Genomic DNA, 25,988 nt, shown 5'->3' with positions numbered 1-25,988 from the left:
GTTTTCAAGGCTGCCTGACCCAACAGAAGGTGAGCTCATCCTCAGCCCTGTGCTTAAAAATCAACCAGTGTCTAGTGAAATCCAAAATTCTTAATTAGGACACAACACTTTCCACAGAGCACATCAGAAGAAATTGGTGTCAAAGACGGCAATGCAGACAAAAAGTGTGAGGCAAGAAGTTAGCCAAGAGTAAATGATGAAAAAGAGGTAGTGCTGAGCAAGCTAATCACCTGTAAAGGACATTCACAGCCCTGAAACACCTGCAACCAGTAGGAAACTACACCTGTCTTTTCTCACAAACTACAGCTGATCCCACCATTACCACAGACAGCCCAACAGAGACAGAGCTTTCCTGCTCCTACCAGAGACAATTAACTGTGAAAATATGCTTGAACCTGTTAAGATACTTGATGGGGAGAAGGAACAGCAGCCAGAACACCTTAAAAATATTTAGACAAGATTAATTATGGCCAGCAGGGAATGATTGAGTTTTCTTGAGATAGTTTCAGCAACCTCAGATTTCTCCAAAAGCTCGAAAGAGAACAAAGAGCACAAAGCCCGAATATGACAAAAGGTGGGAGAAGATCCAGGAAGCAAGAAAGCAACAGCATGGGAGGAGACCAGGAACTACAACCTGTTAGTATCTGTGTATCATAGAGGTGAGAAATTTGTAAGCAGATTCTACAACAGTTAATTTCCCAAGTCTTGAACTGAAAAGGCCACGAAGAACCCTCAAGATAATGCAACCATACATGTCAGACCATTTCCAAATGTTTTATTTTCACTTGTTGAGGCAAGAGGCCAGCTGCGGACTGCTCAGAAACTGAAACTGTTGCACCGAACACAGAAAGGCACCACAAGCCTTAAGAGTGCAGTGGGCTAAGAAGCACTGGTACAGATTTGCCAAGAAGAAATAAAGAGACATTAATCTAATTTCTTGCATTGACTGAGTGATGAGACATATCCATAAGAAGACAGTGTGTGCACATACCTTATGTGTACACATGCAAAGGTTTTTGTGACATCTTACTTGAGCCTGTTAATATTCTCATAAACATACTAGGGAAATAATTATGAGACTGACACAAAGCTGATGGGGAAAAAAAAAAAAAAAAGGCCACTAGTACTAGAAATGTGAACCAGACAAAGCTACAGAGAGGCTGCTCAGCAGAGCCCCTAAAAACCCCAGCCAAACAGCTGGCTATCCTAGATTGTACCCTGCAGATGTGAAACAGTATCTACCACATATTTTGAAGGAACTTTATACCTGTAATATTTCCAAGTTGACTGAAAAGGTTGTGAGGTTCTACACAGAAGAGAAACACTGCAAGTCCTGCCCAGATCCCTCTGTGCTGAGCCTTTGGCCATTAGCTCCTCCTCTCCCAAAGCATCCAGTTGCATGACAGTTTCTCTTAGATGGTGGCGGTGGTTGTTGTTGTTTTAATTCTGCTTAAATGTTTATTGGATTCAGAGCTACACCAGATGTGCTTCTAAATGTCTGGGGCACCATTTGTAATCAGATCAAAGGCTTTGTTTCAAGAATAAATACTCCAGTGATGATCATGAAGCGGCTTCTGCAACACTTCGGGATCAACTAGTTTTAGGGGGGTAAAAATCATCCTGCAATCAGGTACTTTTCTTACTTTATTTAAAAGAACTACAGAAAGTTCTAACACTGATTTGCAATTGACATTTCAAATCATGTTTTGCTACTCTGTATCCTCAACATTACATTTATAGGAAATAAATCAGAAAAGCAGGAAAAAAAGACGTTTTCTACTAAGCATTATATTTAAACTCCAGCTATCCTAAGTAAAGCTACAAATTATACTTGACTGCTATGCATTACTGTGTATGTTTTTATGGTAACTCATGAGCTATGAATACAACAGTAGTATCTATGAGCTGTCAGAGCTTCTGCAGATCCTGCTAAAATCCAGGACCGCCTTCAGTTCCCTTTAGCTTTGTAAAAAAGAGTACATGCATCTGGCGTTGTGTGCACAGCATATACGAAGTTCATGGCCAAGCCCAGCACTCTTTAAACAGGAAATTCCTAGGGGCCAAATCTCAAAGCTGTTTTTCAGCCCTATATTGTGCCAAGAGTCTTTTTGATTCCAGCACGGTTTTACAAACCAAAACAAGAATCGTGTCACACGAAATTCAGGGTTCAGCTCAATGACTCAAGATTACTGTTCTTCCTTAAGTAATGGTTGCTCCAGGATTTAATTCTCTATGACCAAGACAAAGAGGTTTAGCCATTTTGGGACTAAGGTAGTCAACAAAAATTAAACACAATCTTTGTCTTCTCATGTTTCACCATAAGGTGTCAAGCAAGACAGTATGGCACAGCTTTGAGCACAAAGCAAAACAGAGAACAACACTAGGAGTAAAAATATGTACATGTGTCTAAGATTGTATCTTGGGGAAAAACTTCTAACCCTACTATGCCACACAACTGACAATCAGCTTAAACAAGTCAGACATAACTAGTAACTCCAGTGTTCGCTGTTGCTCAGTCTGCTATGTCTCATACCTTCTCTATCATATTTATTCTTCCTCTATAATGATCGTACAGATTTTTCCCCAATCTGGATAGCAGTGACTTTCAAAATAAACTTTTATCTAGAGGTAGATGAAAACTTTCCAGGAATATTCAGTCTACCATTTTCCAACAGATTTATCATACTCTTAACTGACTCTTCAAGCATCAATAGTAGCCCATGAGACATGACAGTAGAGACATACTGGTTGCAGAACCACATTCTTGCTGGAGGGACATGGAATGTGAATGATGGTTTTCAAATCACAGTGAATGCTTCATTTCAGAAATAACTTAAGAAATAACTTAAGAAATAACATAGGTGAATCAATGCTACAACTACCATCTTCCAACCTCCTAATTACAAAGACAAGTTTTCAATCAATTTTGCATATTCTTCACCTCTCCAGAAAAAAAAAAAAAAAAAAATAATAATAATAATAATAATAATAATATGTCACTCATTCTTTTCTTTATTATGCTCAGAAAACAAGGGACAGTACCGTTTCTCATGTTAGTTACATAGAAGCTTCTAGACAACAAAACCACAGAACCAATCTCTGTTCCGATACACACTTTATACAATCCTCTGCAGATCATAGGTGTATAGCGTGGCAAAAACATAAGCAGCCACTGAAAATCTAGAATGCACTATAACAAACTAGTATTTGAAGACCGATCATAGAGCTTATAAAGAAGTAATTCAAAAATACTATTACTGACTTAAGAATTAAACAGCAATTTTCATTCCTTCTGCCTTCCTAGGCATAGAATTCAGAGAACATTTATTGTCATTCATGCTTTAGTAGATTTGTTTTTTAGCCGTTAATCTCTGAACATTTCCAGCCAGGTGTTAAGAAAACGTATATTAGCAGTTGCATTCAGCATAAACCAAATCACTGCTTGTTTCAGTTACTGGAAGTGACGCCCAGGTTAAACATGGCCAGAGAACAAGGTGGGAGTACAAGTAACTCACTTTGTTTTATGCCTTCCTCTCCATCCTCCCATTGAAATAAATAAATAAATAAATAAATAAATAAATAAATAAATGGGAAATCTAATAACAATTACACACAGAGGGAGATTTTGACACTCTGAACTTTGAATGAATACAATGAACCAAGGGAATCTGGCCCAGCTGCTTGCTACGTGCAGATTCTCATACGGCCCTTATCAGCTACTTCCATTTGCAGGTAGCATGAACGTAAATACTCTGAGATGCAAAGACGACATCTATCACTCAGGAAAAAGATTTTTAAAATATCTATCTACACACTCGATATTGTAAAGGTTTTGCACTCCAGTTTCAGGGTCTTTCTTGTTTGAGCCTCTTTTACTGTACTTCTCCTTTATTCTACTCCATTCCAGCCTCCATTGTGGTTCTGAGTAAGAGGCAAGCAAATCCTATTCTTGCTGTTTTCTTGTTCTACATCCCTCTAGCACAGTATATTCACCTTCCCAGTTCTTGATGGAGCTCTGATTTATTGCAGCAACAGCTGCTCTTTACTGCTTGTATTAAAACAGAAAACACCAAGGACTCCATTTCTAAGCACAAAGGTTTAAAGAATCAATTTTTGCTTCTGATCTTCAAATTTTATGCATCAAGGTCCACACTACAAATTTAGCTGTACTTCTATGCAGTTATTTCTCTCGCATCTTTCAAAATCTTTCAAATATTCACACACAAATAAAGCAGCAATGAGTTCTCTCTAAAAGGACACTTAACTACTGATGCACTACAGTGACTGTGAACAGACTTAAGGTACACCCTTGATTTTAATTCCCATTTAACCAAGGCTTACTTAAATCTAAACAACCTTTAGCTTTTACACTAAAGACACTTTCTGACTTATAGGTCTAAATTCAAATAGATGTTTGGTGGTTTGTCTGACAAATAGCTATAGACTGAGTGTAACAAACTTCATTGAACTTCCACAGGAAAGCTTTCTTCTAGAGGAACAGAAGTATACAAAGACTCAAAGCATGAAGTCTTTTCGCTTTCTGTCAGTTCCTCTAAACTGTGCTACAATATCACTTTTGCAGTGGAATTTTAGGTGTTTCCTTATCTACAGGATCAAATCTCAGAAAATCAATTATGTTGCAGCTGACAGTTCCATAATATCTTGTCATTTCTTTTGGGAAAAGATTTTTTTTCAAGTGTAATGATAGATTTTAATCACAGTTTTATAGGCAACGCTTGGACTTTTCAGCACATGTTAAGGGAGAGGCTTGGAAGCTTGAAAAGACATTGCCTTTAGTTGCCAGCCAGATTAGAATTGGCAGGGAGATTTTAATGATATTTTTGCAGAAAGAATAAGAACCTGACAGACTTAGGAGGTTCCAGTATACACATATTGTAACGAAGTGGTTTATTGGTTTGCAGATTGGAAGCTATGAATCAGGTTTTCATATTTGAATTGCAGAGACACCTAATTCTTCTCAGTTGAAATGGGAGCAGCTTTCTGTCTGTTCAAGGAGTTAAGAGTCCAGTTCATTTGTGCAGAAGAGAAAAAAAAATCCAACAGACTCAGACAATCGAGAAGGATCTGACCCAAAAGTTGGCAGTCTTAGACCCAAACATGTCTACCAGAAATTATGAACAAGACCCCTGAAAATGTAATGGTGCTCAAAGAATGTATTCTGCCTAAATCCATTCTTTACTGTGGTTAGTCTCTTGTGCTTCAAGGAAAGACCAGAGAACCCAAAAACACATATCAAATTATAACTTGCCATGAGGAAGGTTTTATTTAATGACCCCGTAGATGACAAGTGAAATCCCCAAAGCATGGCATTCTTAATCAAGCACATTTTTCTCCCTTTTTTTTTTTCCTCTCCCTTTTTTAATAAGCACCAGCAGGAGACATCTTTGCATCGGATGCGATAGCAAGTTGAGGCTCGAAGTCAGACCAGCCAGGAACAGATGTTTCCTAGTGGAAAGCTGTGCATGAGGATTGAGAATCTCAAAAGGAGCCAAATGATCGTTGGGTGCCCTTTCATGATAAATTGTAACACTGTAATCATCATTAGTAATGCTACAAAGCCAGACTCCTAATTGTGCGAACTTGAGTTAAAGCTGTCTTTGTTCCGGAATCCTTAAGTCTGAACTTCACCATTACAGAAAACCTCATAAAACTCTGAAGAGGGTAATTTCTCAGGTGGAAAGCACCCTGCTGCCACGTTCCAGTCTGATAAGTAATGGTAACAAGTCATCCTTGTTTCTAAATATGTCTCTTCACACATAGCCTGCCCCCAAGTTTTGAATTAATTTTAACGATGGTAAAATAGAATTTGAACTGAATTGAACAGAATCGAACTATTCTGTTTTGGAGATCCTGTGAGCAGGAGATTAGTGCACATTAATGAACTTTTTAATTAAGAATTGTTTAGTAAATGACCTATTTTATAACAAGCTGATTTCTAGACTCTCAAACTCATCCCATATTCAAAGAGCAGATGCAAAGTTTTGGAATAAGACTTTATAAATAAAAGTTGAAGCCCTACACAAAGTACAAAATTGAAATCAACATTGACCACAGAGAGATCAGCCCTCAGTAACACAACAGCTGCAGACTGTGGTTATCATCACATTCTCTAGAGTATTTTTGCAGATGCTTCATTGCATCAAACCAGAAAATTTGATTTTTTGTTAATTGTACTTTCAATTTTAGAGAATGCTATGGAGACAAAGCAATTTCTAACTTTAATTTTACAATAACAAAATGGCAGTTCAAAAACCAGCAGTTCCTGCATGTCAAACATTGGTATTAATTGGGAAGGTCATAATAGCCAGACATGCAGATCTTCAGCATTTTTAAGGCTCCTCTGCACAACTTAATTAGCACCAACAGACACTTAAATCTGTCCTAAAGCTGACAATGCCTCAAGCATTTCCTTAACAGAGGGCAGTGCAGGTTCAGCTGTGTCAGGCCACACCAGCTGCCTGGCACCCAGTTCAGCACAGAGCAAAAGGAAGGAGAAACACAGTGACCTTCCTCCACCAATCAGGAATCTAAGCTGTACTGGGGTCAGGGTAACCTGGCAGCTTCTTCGACTAAATGGGGTAGAAAACAGGCAGAAAGCCAGAGGGAAAAACAAGCAATTCCACTGAGCACTGCCACAATATACTCAGCCAAACGCCTTTTCTCCGGGCAAGTTAGTATTGCGACTGCACACTCTGCATTAGTGGCAACAAGCTTTAACTTGTCACTTCTGTCCCCCTCCTGCACAAGCAGAAATGTTTTTAAAGGCTCATTGCATTTGTTGATTTTGTGCAGGTGGGGACACTGGAATCCCACCTGGATTCAGATGAAAGCCGCTGCTTAAAACAAACCCAAGAGCTCTGATACCGTTGAAAGCCTCAGCAATGCAGTAAGCCCTTTTTCAAATAATGTGGCTGTTTGACTTCCAGGTATTCAAATGAAGATTTTCTGTCAATGAGATCAGGGATAACCAGAAGCCAAACCATACACCAAGGCCAAGCATCTGGGTCTTCTCTTGCTCACTGCTCTTTCCCAGTCAGGCTTTTTCCTCTCCCTCTCAGAGAAGCTGAATTACTGACTCCCCCTTATTACTCTTCAGAGATGTGCAAGTAGCCCAGATGTCCCTGAGTAGCTGCAGTCAGCCACATTGTGCAGTAGCTCATAAAGCTGTATTGCTGTAAATTACCCAAAACACCCTATACTTTTAATGGCAACAGCAACTGTTTTTTTTTTCCCACAAAGCAGAGAAACATCTTAAGCAGCAGACTGGATGCCCTACGCTCTTCTACTATATGGAATTTGTTTTGCAAGCAGAGAAACAAAAGAGATTTCAAGCGATATGCTAAAGTTTTTAAGCTGTATTCAGATCTTTCTAGAAAGCTTATTTATAGCCATAAATATGTATCACAGTACTAAACTTGTATATCGTGCATTAAAACAGTAGGGCATTAAAAATATTCTCTAGTATTTTAAAGAGAAAGTCTTCATTAAGACACTTCAAAGGATGAAAAGGAACAAGTTTTCCCCAGTGAAAAAAACCTGAATACTTATGACCTCTATGTTCCTATGAAATACCACAAATTCAACAAAACTGCATTTCTGAAAAAAAGAAATACTTCAAACAAACAATTTTTCATTACTAGCTCAAATAATCCATTACACAGTAAGATTTAGGAGTTCCAGATGAAGGTCCCCTGCAAAGATCTCTGTACAACAAAAAATCTGCTGGTCCTGAAATTATGCTCTGAAGTTTCAATCTTAGTTTTGCCAAATCCTCTGATAATCTTACATTTTACAGCACACAACTAACTTGACCACTTCAGAACCATTTTCATAGCTACAGTACCCATGACTTAAAATAAACAATACACAATGAATGGTAACCTGCATCTCTTCCACTCTAGTCCCTTCTGAGGTCAGAGGAGTTAACTTCAAGTTCTCTCTCTTAAATGGATCTTGGTGAATAAAGATGAGTACGTGGCACTAAAGTGAGCAGTTGTGCTGCCATTGCCTCATTAACCTATGCTCTTCTGAAACAAGGAACCTGAAGACGCTCAAAATTTTGCTGTTTGCAGCAATAAAACTGCTCCATCCTTCTGCTACACTTTGTTTCAACTTATTCTTCAACTCCTGCAGCTGTAACAGGAATTAATTAACTGCAGGCTTGTGTTCATTTGATCAGAGGCCTTAGCACACCCAGTCATACTGATGCTATTTGAAACACTGTAAGCCTCAGCTAACAGCTTAGGACTCTGAAGGACAAAGTGAGAACCAAGCATTATATCCAAAAATTTTTTTTGCCTTTAGCATCTGAACTAATGTGTTACCAGATTTGTTTCACCTTTTCAGTTGCTACACGCCTTCTGAAAAGAGCGGCTCTCTGAGTCATTCGGCCATGTTACATCTACCAACACATCAGCGTAGTGGGTGTCGGCATCACCATGCGCCTGGAGCACAGCCAGCATTTGTATTTTAATTTTCTCATTATTAAAGCCAGGAGGCTAGCCAAATTTTCAGCAGGCGGGTGGGGGGGGGGGGGGGCAGGGGAGGAAGTAATTTCACTATGGTCCTTTAAGGCCCATCTCAGTTTGAAACCACCTTAGTGAAATCATACCTGTGCAAGACCTGGGCCAGCAGAGAATCAGGCTCTGGCATTTTGCTTGGGGACATTTGAGATCTAAGAGCAAACCGTAAAGCTCAAATCCAAGAGTTATGTTTGTATCTATGCTCATTACATTTTTCTTTTGTTACTTTTTAAAGCTATAAAAAAGGTTTCTAATACGTACCATAAGCAAACAAGTCACAAGCCAGCCTAATTATATCACTCTTGCCCTTTGCTTAGAGCAGTTTTAACTCATCTCTAAATTCCAGTCATCTGTTTCTAATTCGAGTACATTTCAATTTCCTCACTCAATATGAGGAGCAGCAGCACTAGTGCTCACCAGGGGCCCTCGCCAAGTGCAAATAAGAGTCAGGAAAAATCCTGGTGTTCTGCAAAACAAGCTGGCCCGGCAATCCTCAGCATGGGCTTTCAGTAATGCCACTTGGACCCTGCACCCAGCAGGTTGCTAAGTACAGGGCAAGTAGCCCATAGAGGTGCTATTGCTAATGAATATAGTTTTAATATTTTAATATCGGCTGCATTCTTCATGGAGTGATTAACGCCCCCAAAAAGTGAGTGTTCAGCGCTTTAGGGAGTAGAAAGAAAAAACACATCAATTTTCCCCTGTTTTTCTGTTACCACTTGCTAGAGAAAGCATGCCAATCGATAGACATAGCACCTCTATCAGTTGTTGCCCTGCTTTGATGCATCTTTACTAGTAAAAACTCATTTTGAATCTTGTAAGTCACTATTCCTAAATGTCTATGCATGTAACCTGTGCAGATGAACACCAACATGGGAAGCTGTGGGACTGGAAGGGGAGAGAAGCACAGCTGTGTGGCTATCAATCTACATTACTCTATAGCTCACATTGCACAACAGTATCTTTTGTTTCAGGATAATAGGTTAAAACGCAACAATCTCCAAATGGGTTGTGTGGGGCTTTTTCTTTTCAGTGGGAAAAAAAATATATATATAAAATCTGTATTTCTATTGTTTATTTACAAGGTGACGCTATGCCGAACAATATTTCCCACTTCAAGAGCATGTTACTTACAATAGACCTTTCTTCAAGAAGAATCAATTCACAAATAAAAAACATGATGCAGGTGAGGGAAAACTAACATTTCTCAGACTTAAGCTGACCACTATGGATTTGAGAAAAGACTCAAATCCAAAGCCTGGGATGGGCTTTCCTGATAGGATATGTAGCTGCAAGAACAAAAAGTATAATATGCTCATTACAGTGGGAAACTTCGAACAATATGGAGAGGAGAAAAACTAATAATCTCTTCAAAAAAATACTCTCTGTAACTATTAAAAGTTTTGCTATTTAAAATAAATATCCCCTAAATGTGAAAATTTAATAAAAGTTTGTTAGGGGAAATTTTGGTTGATTTTGACTCTGTTGTTTTCCATTCAAGTATAAATGAAGAGGAAATAATGAATTGCATCAGGACTTTTCTGAACTGGGGTCCCCCTAAGATTTTTTCAATGAGATTTCTCAGTCAAAACACTTAAGAATAGAAACAACATCTGCAGCAATAAGGGCAGAGAGAAGGCGGCACTTTTTGCATATTTCAGCAGCTCTGTGATTTCCAGATAACCTGCGTGAACCAGTCATAACTGTGTCAATTAAAATTTGAATTTAAAGAAAAAAAAAAGTTAAAATATTGCTGCAGACTTCTAACAGGGAAAACTTAGCCAAAATGAGCTAAGTCCAGTGTTCACATTTAGTAATACAATTTAACTTATCTAGCCAATTTCTTAATCAACCATAAACAGCTAAATCTCAAGCATTATTCTTAACCATACTTCTCACAGATACATTGGAATTCTAAATTGAAATCTTACGAATATTTTTTCCATAGATTAGCATAAACTCTATGGCGCATATCTAAAATCAACTTCACGCAAAATCGGAACCATGTGCAGAACCTGCAGAACCCAGAATGAAGAGGGACACTCAGCTTCTCTGAGTGGTAGCAGATGTGAAGCCCTGGCACTACAGCCTCCAGTTAAAGCATTAAAAAAGGTCTTAATCCACATTTACTGGCAGATTTAAGTGAGCGGGCTAGAGAAACACCTCCAGTTGACTGCTGCCTCCCATCCAACCCCCATTACAATGTCCCCACTGACAGCAGGCACAGAGTAGGATACATACACACTCCTAAATCACTGTTTACTTCTGGCACGGTAATGTAAACAGAAGTTGGTGGGTATGCCATTAGAGAGATTTATTTGACACTCGGTGTGAAGTTATCAGCGCTCAAGTAATGTCTCAGTTCAGAAAGTGGTTGGAAAAACAGACGGCTCCACCCTGATTGCTGGCCTGAGCTCCCACAAAAGAAGAAAGATCTCCAGAGAACAAAGCATGCTTCTTCAAAAGGCTGGGCAATGCCCATACACATGAGTTTTTAAGAGTACAGGTAATGTTGCCATCTAGTGACTCCTGCCATAGCAGTATTGGCATGATTTTGATGGGGCAACATCAAGTATTCTCAGCAGCCATGAGGCTTTCTTCAATCTGAGGACCATAGTGTGTAAGTTTGTGGGTTGCAAAGCTTCCCATCTCACGTCCTATTATAATAAGGGCTATTCATTAAAAAAAAAATCTAATGGTTTTAGGGTCCATCTTGCCTCTACCTTCTAGAAAAGCAGTTACAGCACTTCTTCAGCCTATTCATGATCAAGCTGATGACCCTTAGAAACCTACAGCTCAATAGCTTTATTCTCTAAATTCAGTGATTTTCCTAGAACTAGACTGTTATCTTGCACCACCTACTTAGACTACTACGAAACAATAATGATTAATTTTTTGTTAAATTGAATTTGCAAGGTGCAAATGGATTGAGAAAACCTGAGATATCCAGCAGAATTCTTCTAGCATGCAAGCAGAAATAACCTGTAGCTGTGCTAGATCTGCAGCACATTAGCCAATCTTTGATGAAGACATGCTGCAAGACATTCTCCTCAGAATGGCACAAAAATCTCAATCTGTCATCTAACCTGTTGCAGATACAGCAAGTCAAGACTGTGCCTTTCCTAATGCTGCTGTGGCAGAGCTGCGATTAAGTCTGAAGCATTTAGCAGTCAGTGCTTTTGTCTATACATCACAGAAGACACTTCCTTTTTCCAGGGAGCTTGAGGCAGAGCTCTCTGCAGAAGCGGTCGGAAGGAGATGCCACCTTGAGACATTTGATTTGTTTAGTGTGTTTTTTCTCTATTCAGGTTTTTCAAACTGGAAGAGTGATAGCAATTTCCCTTCAACAGGCCCATACTGGAGACTACTGGCGGCGGGGGGGGAAGACATCAAGAAAGAATTTAGCAGGAAAGCATGACTACCACACACAGGAACAGGTAAAGCTCTACAAATAGAAGCATGAAGTCTAGCTGTAAAAGAGGTGGTTGGGCTTGGTTACAATTGAGGGGAGAGCAGAAACAGAAGCAAACAACATTAGAGACAGCTTCAATAAATTAAAAATAGTAACACAGGGAAGGGGCTCAAAGAGAAAGAATGTGCACTCTTGGACAGTAAAAGCGCAGCTCTGAGTAGCCAGGAGACAAGCAAGGCAAGGATCCAAGAGCAAAGAGCAGTTAAAATGAATTCAGAACAGAGAAACACCTTTGACACTCAAGGAATTTGTTAATGCCCCGCTATCAGGAGAGAAATTAGAAGATTTGAATCATGCTGCTTTTTTTTCTGTGCCTCACGCTGACAGCCAGCGCCCACAGGTCTGTTTCACAGATTAGTCAACAGCATGTGTACTGCAGTCACAGCTTCTGCTAGGTATGATTTTAACACAAAGTAGTTTGGACCAGCCTCAGTGCATTGCTTTCATGTCATTCTTGCACTTGAATAAGTTTAGGAACATCAGCTGTGTGACTTGGAAAATTGAGAAACCCTGGCAATGTCTCCGTTTCAGTTGGTCTAGCTGAGTAAACTCAATGCTTTGGGAAACTGGCCTGGTCTTTTGTGTCACCCTGTGTTGCCACTGGCCTCCAGCTCTCCATTAGAATTTCTCCTGCATTCCAAGATTTACTCTGTTATTCTCAGTGAAGTTTTTTTTCCACAGTTTGTGAGCACATCAGTTCTCTCCCTCATATGCACACAATCTTGGAAAGGTCAGAAGTCACAGATGTTTTGCAAAAAACATAGAACGCATGACTTGCATGAGATCTGTGTCTTACTCATAATGCAGAGAGAAGCATACACATCCTGCATATGGAATGCATCACATTTATCTTATTTAACACATGATTCACGTTTCTCATTTTTGCACAGCTCATCCCAGCTATATAGTAGCTGCTATCACACTGCTATCACCCAGCTTAAAAAAATAAAAAAAGCTTAGCATTGTGTAGAACTGTTCCCCATAAATGAAACCTTGAAGGCATGACCAATGAAGAACACATCATTTCAGAAGAGAAAAGAGTGAACAATGCAGAACAGTAATCTAGGTCTCATATCATACATATAACGGGCATGCCTAGATCTCATTTATGGGCTGCCACCCATATTGATGTTTATGCAGTGCAGAATCAAACAAAGAATTGCTGCCTCAGAAGACTTAAAGCTTAATTCTCCTACCAATCCTTAGGTCAAGTCAGCCATAGTAAGTAACAATGACAGATTCCGAAAGCATAAATGGGCTCCTGTAAAGATATAACAGAGAGTTTTAAAACACACTGAACTCATCCTAGGGGAGCCCTGTAGAGAAAGCACTGTGTTCTTAGCTCCCTTTTTGTTGAACATACAGAGCATGGTCTGTACGAAGGAACATACCGGCTTCTTACACTAAATTGATAATCATATTTGTTGCCTCAAAAATCCACCTATGCTGAGGAAGTCGGGCATACTCAACTATTGAAAGAAGAGTGGTTTCCTACCCATGGATTGTTCACATTGCAATCTAAATAGATAAGATAGAGAGGCAGTCTGGGACAGCAACAGTCTACAGAAGCAGCAAACACTACAGCTATGAAAGCTCAGTACTGTTTTGGTTTTGTTTGTGTGGGTTTTTTTGTTGTTTGCTTGGTTGGTTTTTGGTTGTGGGATTTGTTTGTTTGTTTTGTTTGTTGTTTTGTTTGGTTGGTTTTGGTGTGGTCTGGTTTGGTTTGGGTTTTTTTCCTCTCCTGGCTGAGGATTTAGTTGAAATAGGATAAGCTAATGAGGACTGGTAGAAACAGCTACCAAAGTGAAAAACAGACTGGACAGAGATGAAGAGAAAGTCTTGAGGACAAAGCACAGCTGATAGAAAAGTAGAGTCTATGGACCAAAGCCGTAGAAAACATTGCAGCAGAAAGGCAGAGGAAATGTGCAGTTTGACAGAAATTTCCTCCACCCTGTACCAGTCAGTAATGTGCACAAGGCAATGTGCAGCATCTGCAGCACATGAACTCTCACACGATGTCCCCTCCATGCATCAGGCCTGAATGGATCCTCACAGCCACACTGAGACTTGTTTTTGAGGACAGAGGAAGTTGGGTGCAAGGATGGGGCTCATAGGGTGCTACTGAGGTGTGTACGTACAGGACTGGAAAGAAGAAATGCATTCTGACAGGTCTAAGCATCGGGTATGCAGGACAAAGGGGAAAGAAGACATGGCAGGCCTAAAGATAACCAGTGAGGGGTGCTCAGAGGTAGACGCCACAAGACTAAAGACACTTTCTATCTCAAGGCTATGAAGAGCACATAACTGGTATTTCCTTTGATATGATGGAGAAAGGCACAGCTGCATCTGCAAGAAATCAGACTATAAAATTAGTCCTCCAGACATGATTAGCCTAAGTTTAGTTAAACTTCAGGTACATTGCAAGAAAAACCTCCAAGATCAGTGGAGAAACTCAAGAGCTTCCCTGTCAATTATGAGAGGACCCTATGATGAGATATTTAGCTTTCTGAGTAGCTGTAGCAGACATGAGAAGTAGTAATCATACACCAGAATGACTAGGTAAGAAGATTTCAAATATGCATCTTAATGTTAAAATTTATTAGGACACAGAAATAAGGAATATTTTACTGGTAACGGGAAAAAAAAAGGTCCCGACAGTGCATGAAAATAGAAAGGCCTCCATTAGGATAAATTCAGATTTAAAATGCAGTCTTGTAAATGTGTGTGCAGTATTTATATAGGGGGCAAGGGCTTTTACAGCAGTGCTGGGAAAAACACAAAAAACTGAAGAGGAGAAAAAACATGTATAGAGTAATAAGAAAAGATTTTTTTTTCTTAGATCTGTGATTCTACAGGACAGTCTAAAATAAATGTTCTCAGACACTTTAAATTGGGCTAGAAGAACCAATGGGGAAAAAACCCTAGAAATTCATGCCTAAGCAATGACTTTTGCAAGTTTTGCACTGCTGGATATGAGTGCAAAAGGAAGGATTTGCACAAAAGCAAGACAAGCTGGCTTCCACCTCCCCACCCCCTTCTGCTCAATGACCAAGATAAGAAAGAGGTCAGGAAATTCAGATGCCCATGCATATGTCTTGCAGAGACCATACATACCAGACACATTACTGTATCCAACACATTTTCTGTTTGAGCCTTTTTTTTTTATTTCACAGTTCCTACAAGTTTCATAAGGCTGCCTTTTTTTTAAGAAAAAAAAACAACTCAAGTGAGCTGTGCATGTTTTATAGTCAATACATCCATAAACCAAACACATCGAATACAAGAGCAGCTTGCTAAAACTCATTCAGGCGAGCCCTAATTAAAAAGAAAAGAAACCTTTGCAAACAGCATGTCTCCAAGAGGTGAAAGGTCCCCATGCTGCTGGGTGAGGAAACACCAGGGCCACCTTTAAACTTTAGAGTTTTATTAGTGCCTTTGTCAGCAGCATGTATCTGTGTGTTGTGTTTTAATCGAGGCTCTGAATTTGTCTGTGACAGACTCAAAACAGGAAATTAACACCCTGCGGTGTGGCGGCAAAGCCTCAGAGGAAGCAGCAGTGGGGTACATGAGGCCGAGGATGAACAAAGACCCATAAACATAACATCACCCATAAAAGTCACACTTTAAGGCACAGGAAGGATCCTAAACAACACTTGGCTGCATTACACACTTGCAGTTAAAAAAAAAAAAAAAAAAGAAATAAAGCAAGCCTCAAGTTGAGAGTCAGAACATTTACAAGGCAGTTATTTTTCTGAATGTTTGCTACGGTTTTTGGGTTTTGAGCAACATAGTTCAAAGTTAGGCATAGGAAATACCCAACAAGCTCTCAAATGTTACGTTTCCACTTGACGCGTGGCTCAGGGCTAAGATATTGCTTTTTATCTACCTCCCTGTTTATTTGGGTTATTTCCTATTCGCAAGGGTTTCAATTTTTCTGCAGGCAGCTGCATGGATTTCTACTGTTACCATGGTATTGCTGACCTTTAACACAGGGCTGTTAATGTGACCTTTGCTTCTTTCCATTTCTACAAGGATGTTTCAGTGTAAATAGTTTGGAAGCCAAATAGCACCAGGAGATTCCTCCTCTTGGAGACAGGAATGCAGCAATCTCAGCAAGCAGAGGAACAGGGGAAGAGGTGCAAGCTGATAGCTGACAGCAACAGAAAACTGCAGAAGTACCTGGAACAGAGAGGTCTTTTCTGCAGCTGAGACATATCTGGCAACCAACTTTTACAATGCTTAATACTACCTTTGAACTGCCCCGTCTTGAAAGGAAACAATAGGGGAGACCATACGCAGTTGCAGGGGCCCAAAGGCAGACTCTGTAGGACAGAACATCTGACAGTTGTTTGAGTGGGGCAACAGAGGCTTAGAATGAAGAAATACTGGCAATATTGCTTAAGACAGCTATTGTAACTCCAAGGATTTTGAAAGCCTGAAATGTTGTCATGAACAGGGAGGATGTTAACTTTCTACGAAAAGCATCCACTTACAGCATGTCAATTAAAATAACGCCAGAAACCACCTAATTTACCATTTAAACAAAAAATAAAAGTGTAAAACCCACCGTTACAGCCTTTATCTAATGTATTCTTTGCCCTAAGCAACTGTTAATATAGTTACATAAATTCTCATTCTGTTAACTTAAATGTAAGGCAAGTCCAAAGTTTCATGGAGCAATAGGAATTGCTGCTGTAAATTAGACCTGTGTGCAGCCTACTGAACTTTAAAAGATTTCTGCCAGACTCCTCAGGCATGAAGTGATATTTTGAACACTGTAACAGTGGCTAGAAGCTTCAGGAAAAGGTGTTCGTTATTGGAAAAGTTTTGTTCACAGTGGGAGTTTGCTCTAATCCTGCACAGATTTAGAATTAATTTTTCAAGAGAGACCAAATAATACCCTAAATTCCATTAAAATTCGATGGGATTTATGTGCCTAACATCCTAAGTCCTTCTGAAAATCTAAGCTTTTATGTTTGGCTTATGCTGTAGAGCATGAGAGGGAAATATTTCTTATATAACTCAAACAGCTCAGATTATACACAAGTAATCCAAACCATCTGTGGATCACTGCAGTCAAAAATTCGCGGGCTGCTTCCCCTCCACCCCCTTTTTTTTATTATTATTATTATTATTATTATTATTATTTTAAATAGGGTTTCTAATACATTTAGGCTTCGGACAGAGTAAAAAAAAAGTACAACTCTTGGGTAAGCATCAGAGCAGCCACAAAGCTCCCCTGGTTTTCATGGCTGGTCCCCTGTGTGCAGCTGCAGCTCAGTGTTCAGGGAGGAGGCAGCTCTGCAGAGAGAGCACCAGCTGCAGGTTCCCCCATGCCAGGGGAATCCCCAGCCAGGGAACTCAATCCACTTTGAGCTATCAGAGCGGCACAGAGGTTCTAGACCAGCTTTGGGTATGGCTCTGGTATTGAGGTGACCCAGAATTTCCATCCGTTACTAACACAAAATACACTACAGAATTAGAATAACTGCACTGTCTTTGTATGGATTGTCTAGAAGTGACTTAAGATGATTAAAAAGGATAAAATCAAATTACTAATTTAAATCAATAGCATTGTAAAAGTGTACTTCTTGTGCATTCCTACTTTTTTTTTTTTTTTTACAACACATAGGATTAAAACAGTAGAGATGTGTTCAGTTAAAATGTCATCTGGACTCTGGCAGCTTGAACATGTGGCTCCACACAGGAAGGCTTTAGATGGTGCTCTGCTCTGACCGATACTAATGCAAAAAGTCAGCAAGAGGAAAGTACCAGAATAAATGTAAAAGCCTTCCACTACAAAACAGGAAGCAAAACAGCACCAAGAAGCTGTGCTGTTTGCCGGGGATATGTTCAAATCAGATGTTATTGAAGAGATTCGCCCCAAACTAGGATGCTCTGAAAACAAGTTTAAAGACAGGTCACAGATTCAAATGGAACCTAAAATTAGTACAGAGTGTTTTGTCTCTTCGCTCTATATTCCGGTGCTACGTAATGAGATCATATTGCTGTCAGAGCCAAATGATCTCTCTTACTGCTGTTGCTATGAGAGGCCAAGAGAAGCTGCCAAGACCTCCAGTGAGGCATTCTCAGTGAAAATCTATATACATGTTTTTACTGCCCTTTCTATCACTGTTCAATGTCTTACAGAGTTAACATTCTGATATGGTAATTACTTACCTAGCAAAGAGTAAAGCTGTGCGTGATTCCACAACACACAGCCGATAAGGGGATGCATTTAATGTTAGAAATATTTTGTTGAGTAGAAAACCTGAGGCGGGAGTTGGCTGCTATGAGCATTTCAAAATCTTATATAAAAATTAAAATTGGAGTAGACTCAAAGGCCTCACTTATCTCTCATTTTTACAAGTGACGATCCAAACGAACTCCCAAATACTTAAAGAACAATCTTAGAGTAAAATCTAATGTGATGGAAGGCTAATTAAGCCGCCTTGAAAAGTTAAAATTACCAAGAGTAGGAACTTAAGAAAAAGCCATTTTCAGCAAAATAAGTTGGTTGGAATGGTACGTTGTTTCAAAATCTGGTAGCAATCATCTTTGTATTAATATGCTGTAAATATGTTCACGGAACGAAAAAGAAATAAATACCAATCTTGAGAATATACTGGGAAAATGATATTTTCAACCAGCTGGCACTTGTCAATAGGCAAGGCTACTGTCAGAGCTCGGGCAGTCTTATTCCTTAGGTATGCACAGAGACCAGAGTACAGATACACCCACTCTGACCACTGACACAATTGCCAGCGGCACACGTAACTCTACTCTTACTTTAGTTTTTCAGGACAGTGTTTCTACAAAGTTGCTCAGATAATCTGGAATTACCGTAGGATCTGGTGGTGCCATCTAAAACTGCATCTGTCACTCATGTCCAATAAGGAGGCAGGATAAAAGCTAACTACATACAGCCCAAAGAGGCAAGCTGATGTGGGATCAAACATGAACAGAACTGGACTGCTTTTTGGCTGAGATTGTTATTGCTGGCCCTAACAGACCTAGTGATCCTGTTTTTCTGAGATCTTTGTGACTTCAGACAGCATTTATTTCAGAGGGCAGACTGACATATACCCAAGAGATGAATTGCAGATATCTCAGGACAACTTCAGTTCTTCAGAGGAAAGATGTAGCAATGCAAGGTGCAATCCCAGGGCTTCAACTCAGCTTCCCACCCCTTTTGCCAATATATTTGGTGAAAAAGAGGGGATGAGAGAAGAGGGAAAGAAAAAAATAAAGTAAATGGAGGTCAGATATATATAAACTAAAACAGATTTAGTGTTTTTTCACTTAGTTTGCAAATTTTACTTAAAACTTTTAAACCCTTTGGTACATTTTAATCTCAGAGGCAAGGCCAATTTATGCAAGCCAGCCAGAATATGTGAAAGGGGTAAGGGTTGAGCCTTTTCACCTAAGACCAGAGATGATCAGTATCAAGGCTGCAACTAGAACTTAGGTTCTCACAGTCCTGGTTTTGCAGTTACATTTCTGGGACTCATTGTGTCCCAAATGAGCCTTTTTTACTTTCTTGGCATTACTACCAGAACAGCCTTTTCCATCTACAAGGAAATCTGATTCTCCTGCATCATAAAGAAAAATCAGTATCGCATTTGCTGAAATCAGAGGGACATCCATTTGTAGCAGGTGTTAGGAGAACCAGGTTTAGTATCAGATTTTTCTCTTGAGAAGTCATTCCACAAGTTAACAGAAAACCTTCTAAAGTTTACTCCTGAGGATTATTTTGGATGTAATAGAGACAAAACTCAGTTGGACCAATCTAGAACAAACAGATGTTTTATTGTTTGTTTTTTTTTTTCCTCTAGATTGTCCACTGAAATAGAGTAATACCTGGGTTCAACAGCTCATGAATTTAACTTAAGCGGTCATACTTGTGTAGCATGAGGCTTCATAAGCTGTTTGAATAGATTTGCTTCTAGATCTAGAGAAGACATTTAGGGAAACATTGCTCCTGAATGGATTGCATAACACTTAATAAACCTTTTTCTTAACTAGCATCTTTGCCAAATAGCACCTCATTTTAGTTTCTCAACCTTACAATAAAAATATGAAGAACCTGTCTGGCCACTAAGAGCATTCACGTAAGGGGATTTTCAGTCTAGTTATATATAAGCATCCTCTAAGAGGTTTAAACCACAAACTTTTACTGCAATATAAAAAGGGACTGTGCAGGACTTTCTAAAAACATTTGTGCAGAGGCATGAATAGCCGTCTTGGGGAAACTCCCTGTATTAATAGAAATAGCTGTTATTGCCCGTGCTGTGCAAAAGCTCAGAGGGAATAATTACAAATATTCTTGTAACTTGTTCCGTTTGAAGGTAGTGGTTTTCAGAAAGACATCTTAATAAGTGGGAAAGTCAAAAAGCAAGCTGATTAAAAAAAAAGCAGCAGTGTTTACTAATACAAACACTGGCAGTAAGAACTGTCATTCCCCTCCACCAACACACACATTTCTGCCCAAGGGGCCACCGGTATTCTACTCCCCACGAGATCAAATTTCCCCTTTGCCTCAGGGTTTATAACTGAAGCAAGACCATTTCTCATTTTCATGGACTGCACTCTAATTAGCAAAGTATCAGCCCAGACCTTAGGATGTCTGAAAAATTAAGGTCTAGGATAAGGAGGGGGGGAAAAAAATGTAACCACCAATGTAAACCTATGGATTCTGATGTTAACACATGGCATTTCTCAGCTGCGATCAATTACAGCAGAGACTGCAACAGAAACCTTGTACTCCTCCCCCCTCAAAGGCTTCAGCTGTAGCATCTTCTGCTGTCCCCAAAGGCTTCAGCTATAACATCTTTTCTTGTGCTATTAGTTGCTCCAAAATAAGGGGAGGGGGTCATGCATGACTGACAGCCAACCCATTTTTATAATCTGTCTCCAGAGTACTGGGTGTAAGAATGCCAATTTAACAGTAAGGAATATTTAAATTACCAGTTATTTATGCTCATGTAAAGTCACTGTTGTTACAAAGTATTCTCCAGTGTTTCCTGGACACACATTCTCAGCTTTCCAGAAATTTGGCTGAGGTTATCAACACCAATTAAGGAAGCAGCATGAGAAACAGAAAACCTGAGACATCAGAGATTATGAAATGCAATCTATTTTGTTTCTTTTCTGAAAGAGCCATTCACAATAAAATTTAATGCTGAATTCAAACTGTGGGCCATTAAATCTCTCACCAATAGAACCCTTTGGTTTTCAGGACTTGTCTCACATACAGCACAGGCTGCCTGGGGAATAGAAATCCAACTAGTTTTGACATTTCAGTTGCCTGTTTATTGATGCTATCTGCTTACATCTTGCATAGCAGTAAAAAAACAACCCAACAAACAAACAAAACCAAAAAAAAAACAAAAACACCCCACAACAACAACCAACCACAACATTCTATTGCATGGATATCACAAAAAAAAACATAGTGACCTGCCAGGAAGTCTCCACGTTTTTTCATCTTGAAGTTGTCCAAAGGAATAACCTTTAAAGTCCCTAGGACTTTGTTGGGTGGCCAACTTGAAGTCAAGAAGCCATGGAGCTCAGCATTTCATGAGGAGGGGCTGGGGAGGGGGCGGGAAATCAAGGAACAATGCCTTCCAGAATACCAGGCAGAGATTGAAAAGTATAAACCTAAAAGTTGCGCATTTTTTCAGATTTTGGGGTTTGCGGGGGGGGAGATGTTTGTTGTTGTTTTGTTTGTGTGGCTTGTTTATTGTTTTTTTTTTTCCCCCTTAGGAAAACCCCACCAAACACACACAGCAAACAGCTAGGCTTAGAAGATGACTACTTTTAAGAGATGATGGGGTTAAATTGTCAATCTAAGTACATACACATTCATGAATGTCCCTCCATTCATCCAATCGGTAACCAAAAGCAGGAAACTGGGATGCAAGAAGTATTTGCTCTTTGATTTTCTTTCTAGTTTTACTTAGCTTGGAAGATCAGAAGAGATATTTACAACATAGTCCTACTTTAATTATATCCAGAGACTTGTATTTATAATGAATTGAAAACAAGTTTCTAATTTTGTAAGACTAACAAGGCTGAAGTTTTTCCATGCCACGTGTTTGAGTAAACCAAATTTGGAGGGGGAAGAAAGGGAAGAAGAGGAAGAAATTCAGTCAACAGCTCAGCTGTTTCTAAGAATGAGGGGCATCAAAAGTAAATTGGTTTTGCAAAGCTCAAATTCTATCAGCCTTTTATTCAAGCATCTCTAACATTTCTAGACCTTGGATTAGGAATATTAAATTTCACAAGGGAAATCTTTGCACTGAGGATGGCCCTTTGTGGCTCCTGTGTACAATTCTGCCACTCTAAGCTCTTGCAAATGAGAAATGAAATAAAGTATCCATTTGTACCTAGAGATATTTTAGCAATTAACATTTCCTAGTCTCTCTTCATTTAGCAAGCTGCCATCTCTCATCAGTCCAAGCTGCACATACTATTCAAACCAGGAAATTTTAACATGCTCCATGCATTTACAACTTCTGCCTGCAACTGCCACAGAATATCTGAAGTCATTCCAGCTTGAGAAGAAGCAGATGAATCTGGATTTATTTTTCATTTCTTTATGTAATACCTCCTTCTGTTTCCTTTGCTTGGGAAACTGATGGTAGGGGCCTTGTCTGTTCTTGGTAAATCAGTGAATCCCCAAAGGGCTTTATTATGTCTAAAAAATATTCCTTTGAAATGAAAACTGGAGGTGCTTGGGAGAAGGCAGGGAAACAGGACTGAAGAAGTAGGGGGTTCTGATCTGAAGAAAGAATGCCTTTTGGATTTCAGCATAGCAGAGGTGTTCATGGTAAAGACTGGGAGGGCCTGAGCACAATCTAAAGATCCACGGAAGAAATAAATGAAAGTGAAGGTGGACATGCAAATAAGCATTAGACAGACTAAGGGCTACAACTGATGGGTCCGGGACAGCAGAGCAAAGGAAGAAACAGGCAGCAGTGGATCTGGGTGGGCAGTGCATTTACAATGAGAAGACACAAACCAGCCAACTGAACAAGATATCCAGGAAGGGATCTGTGTTCTGAGAGTAGACAGAATGAGAAACAAAGAGGTGATTTGGACAAGGAGCTCAGAGCCAGACTGACCAAGGGACGACTGCATGGACTGACACATTACAAGCAAGTTAAGAAAAGGCTAGCTTAAAGACAAGAGAAATCTTGTGCATAAATGGTACAGAAGAGTTGGGCTTGCTGAATGAAGCCTACTCTCCTCCAAAGCCTGAAATGGGACCCCAGGTACCCACATTCCCCCTTGCTATATGGGTGGAGATGACTAAAAAGGTTTAGATTTCATTTCACACTTGTACTTGTTCAGACAGAATAACAACCTCCCATGACTACTGGTTAGTCCAAGGTACCTCTCCGAAGTCCTGCTAGTGAGTCATCCAAATTGTCTGCACTAAAAGGATGTTAACATAAAAATAACAGTTAAGAAACGCATTAAAGCCCTATTCACTACAGATCTGGTGTATGGAACAGAGATGGCACTCCACTTCCAATTTATACTGATCACACACACCAGTGGCTGCACAGCAGTAGGGCAAACAACAGAGAAGATTCCTGTATTAGCCTACCATTAGAACAGGGACTGAATATTGTATGTAAAGTAATGATTATTTTAGGTTTAAGAACTACCTCACAATAGTTTTGCATGGTGTAATTCACCCTGTGAGCATTAGCTCATTCACCAGGCACTGAATCCTTCTTTTTGCAATCTTGATTGCCTCTATTTTTGCTCAATTTTTTTGGCAGCAAGTTTATATATATGGCATCTGAATACATATGACCTCCAGTTTCTCACTGCCTGAAAGTCAATGGCAGTTACACAAGTAGCAGAAACAAAGAAACCTATGACCACTTGGGCTGATGTCCTGCATAAACTGAGAAGAATTTTACCTAGCAAGCCCTGCTGTAAGTTAAAAATATCCAATTAAATTAAGCACATTTTTCAGAAAGGCATCTAGTGTGGAGGTCAAGATTTCAACTGATGTCAAATCGCCTACATCATTATATAAATTGCTTTTAAACTGAACATCTTCATTAAAATTTTACACTTGGTATTTTACTATGAACTAATCTAACTTGTTTTTTCTTATCAAAGTTCACCAATACCAATGAGTACAGAGCCAGAGATGGTGAAAATTAGCACATTATTTTAAATATTTTATTTTCTATTAAATGGTTCCAAATGAGTGATTTACAAATGATAAAACAGAGTTTTGGTGAGCACCAAAGGCCTGATTCTACCTTTAACTACTTGAGAAATGCAAGTTATACAGTAAGATTTTATTTTTTTTAAGAGACATTCTGCTTTGTTTCCTTGTTGCTTGAATATTGAGGTTGAATGTTTAAGAAAATTTGAGAAATGTCTCTTTCATTTTACAGTACGAGAGCAAGACAATAAACAATTATATGTACTTCAAACATTCATTAGAATAAAAAAATTACAACCTTTTCTTCAAACAAACTCCTACACAGTCAATATTGCTCAGCAAAGAGCTGGAGGTTGGCCTACAGGTTTCAAGGGCAAAAGCCCACCATATTTATATAGTTGCTCAAGGGAAACAGCCTTGCTTCTCTGCTGATAGTTGAATGGAGAAAGCTGCAACATAGAAGCATGTGCTAAGCAAAAGGAACAAAAACAGAGGTCTGTTTACACTCTAATATCAAGTCAGAAAATGGTAGAAAAACAGGAAGGCACATTCTGAACCCGATACCCATTTGGTTTCCGTATGCGGTTTCACGCTTCTGAGGTAATGGACTGATGTTAAAACACCGTGTGCTTACACCACATTGCTCATGGCACAGTCACACTTGAGGAGCGGTGGAACACCACGTATAGGCACACGGCAGCTCTTGCACAGTCTCCACCAAAACACTGATAAAAATAAGAACTGTACCAGTTGGTGGCAACCATGTGACATGAATGATAGAATATAACAAAGGTGAAGGTTTCATGTAAATGTTCCTGCACAGACGACAGGAGAAGAAATGGTAAGTGGGGGAAATAATATATACATATATAAACTCAACGAGAAGTTAGAAGTTACTACAAACCATAGTTCATCCAGTGCTACTGCAAACCTTTTTTTTTTTAAATAATCACCCCATGTGGCCCAAAGCTACTAGTTGCTTCAGGCTTTCAAATCTTTCCCCAAAAAATCAGAAGAATCAGGCAAGGGAAGGGGAGATTGGGTGTAACTGTTCCTCCCAACTCATCCACATGTCAAATGACAGTGCTAAAATTCTGAGCTGCCTGGGGTATGATCTTGCTTTCATTTACGCATTTTTACAGCAAACAGCACAACAAAACCTCACTCTCTTGGGGATTTCTAGAAGTAGGTGATAATAAATTCAGAACACATCATCAAAACAAGGATATAATTAAGACAAATGTATTCCATCAAGCAAAACAATTTTTCCATCAGCTTCAGTGGAAACAGGGTAAAGGGTCTATTAGATGAAAACAGACTGAAGCAGATACCTGGACACATTGTCTTGGTTTTGACTTGCTCTTCCAATTTCTCTTTTGAGACATCCTCACTTTGTCTAAAAGAGAGGTTATGAATTTGCAGCTGGGTGCCTATAGACTGCAAAGCTGCTGCCAGCAAGCATAGCTATTGTCCATCTAAAAATGAATGACAAAAGCCAAAAGCAGACTGCCATACCCAAAGAACTTCTTGAACGAGGACTCTGGGATCCTTATAATAGATTCATCAAGATGACAATTCTTTTGTATACCATTCCACAGTGTCCCAATATTACAGTTTGGAAAGGGGATAAAACACTTGACATTTTTATATAAATGAATAAACAGCACGGTACACAACCACACAGTAAAGATTCAGACCTCTTACACTAAAGGAATAAAATTCACAAGTCATGTCAATATGCCTATTTATTTTACATGACAGAGTGGAGTAACTTAATTCA

Source organism: Columba livia, chromosome 3, assembly GCF_036013475.1.
Source record: "Columba livia isolate bColLiv1 breed racing homer chromosome 3, bColLiv1.pat.W.v2, whole genome shotgun sequence".
NCBI classification, from domain to species: domain Eukaryota; kingdom Metazoa; phylum Chordata; class Aves; order Columbiformes; family Columbidae; genus Columba; species Columba livia.
Note: the sequence above shows the minus strand (reverse complement) of the source record.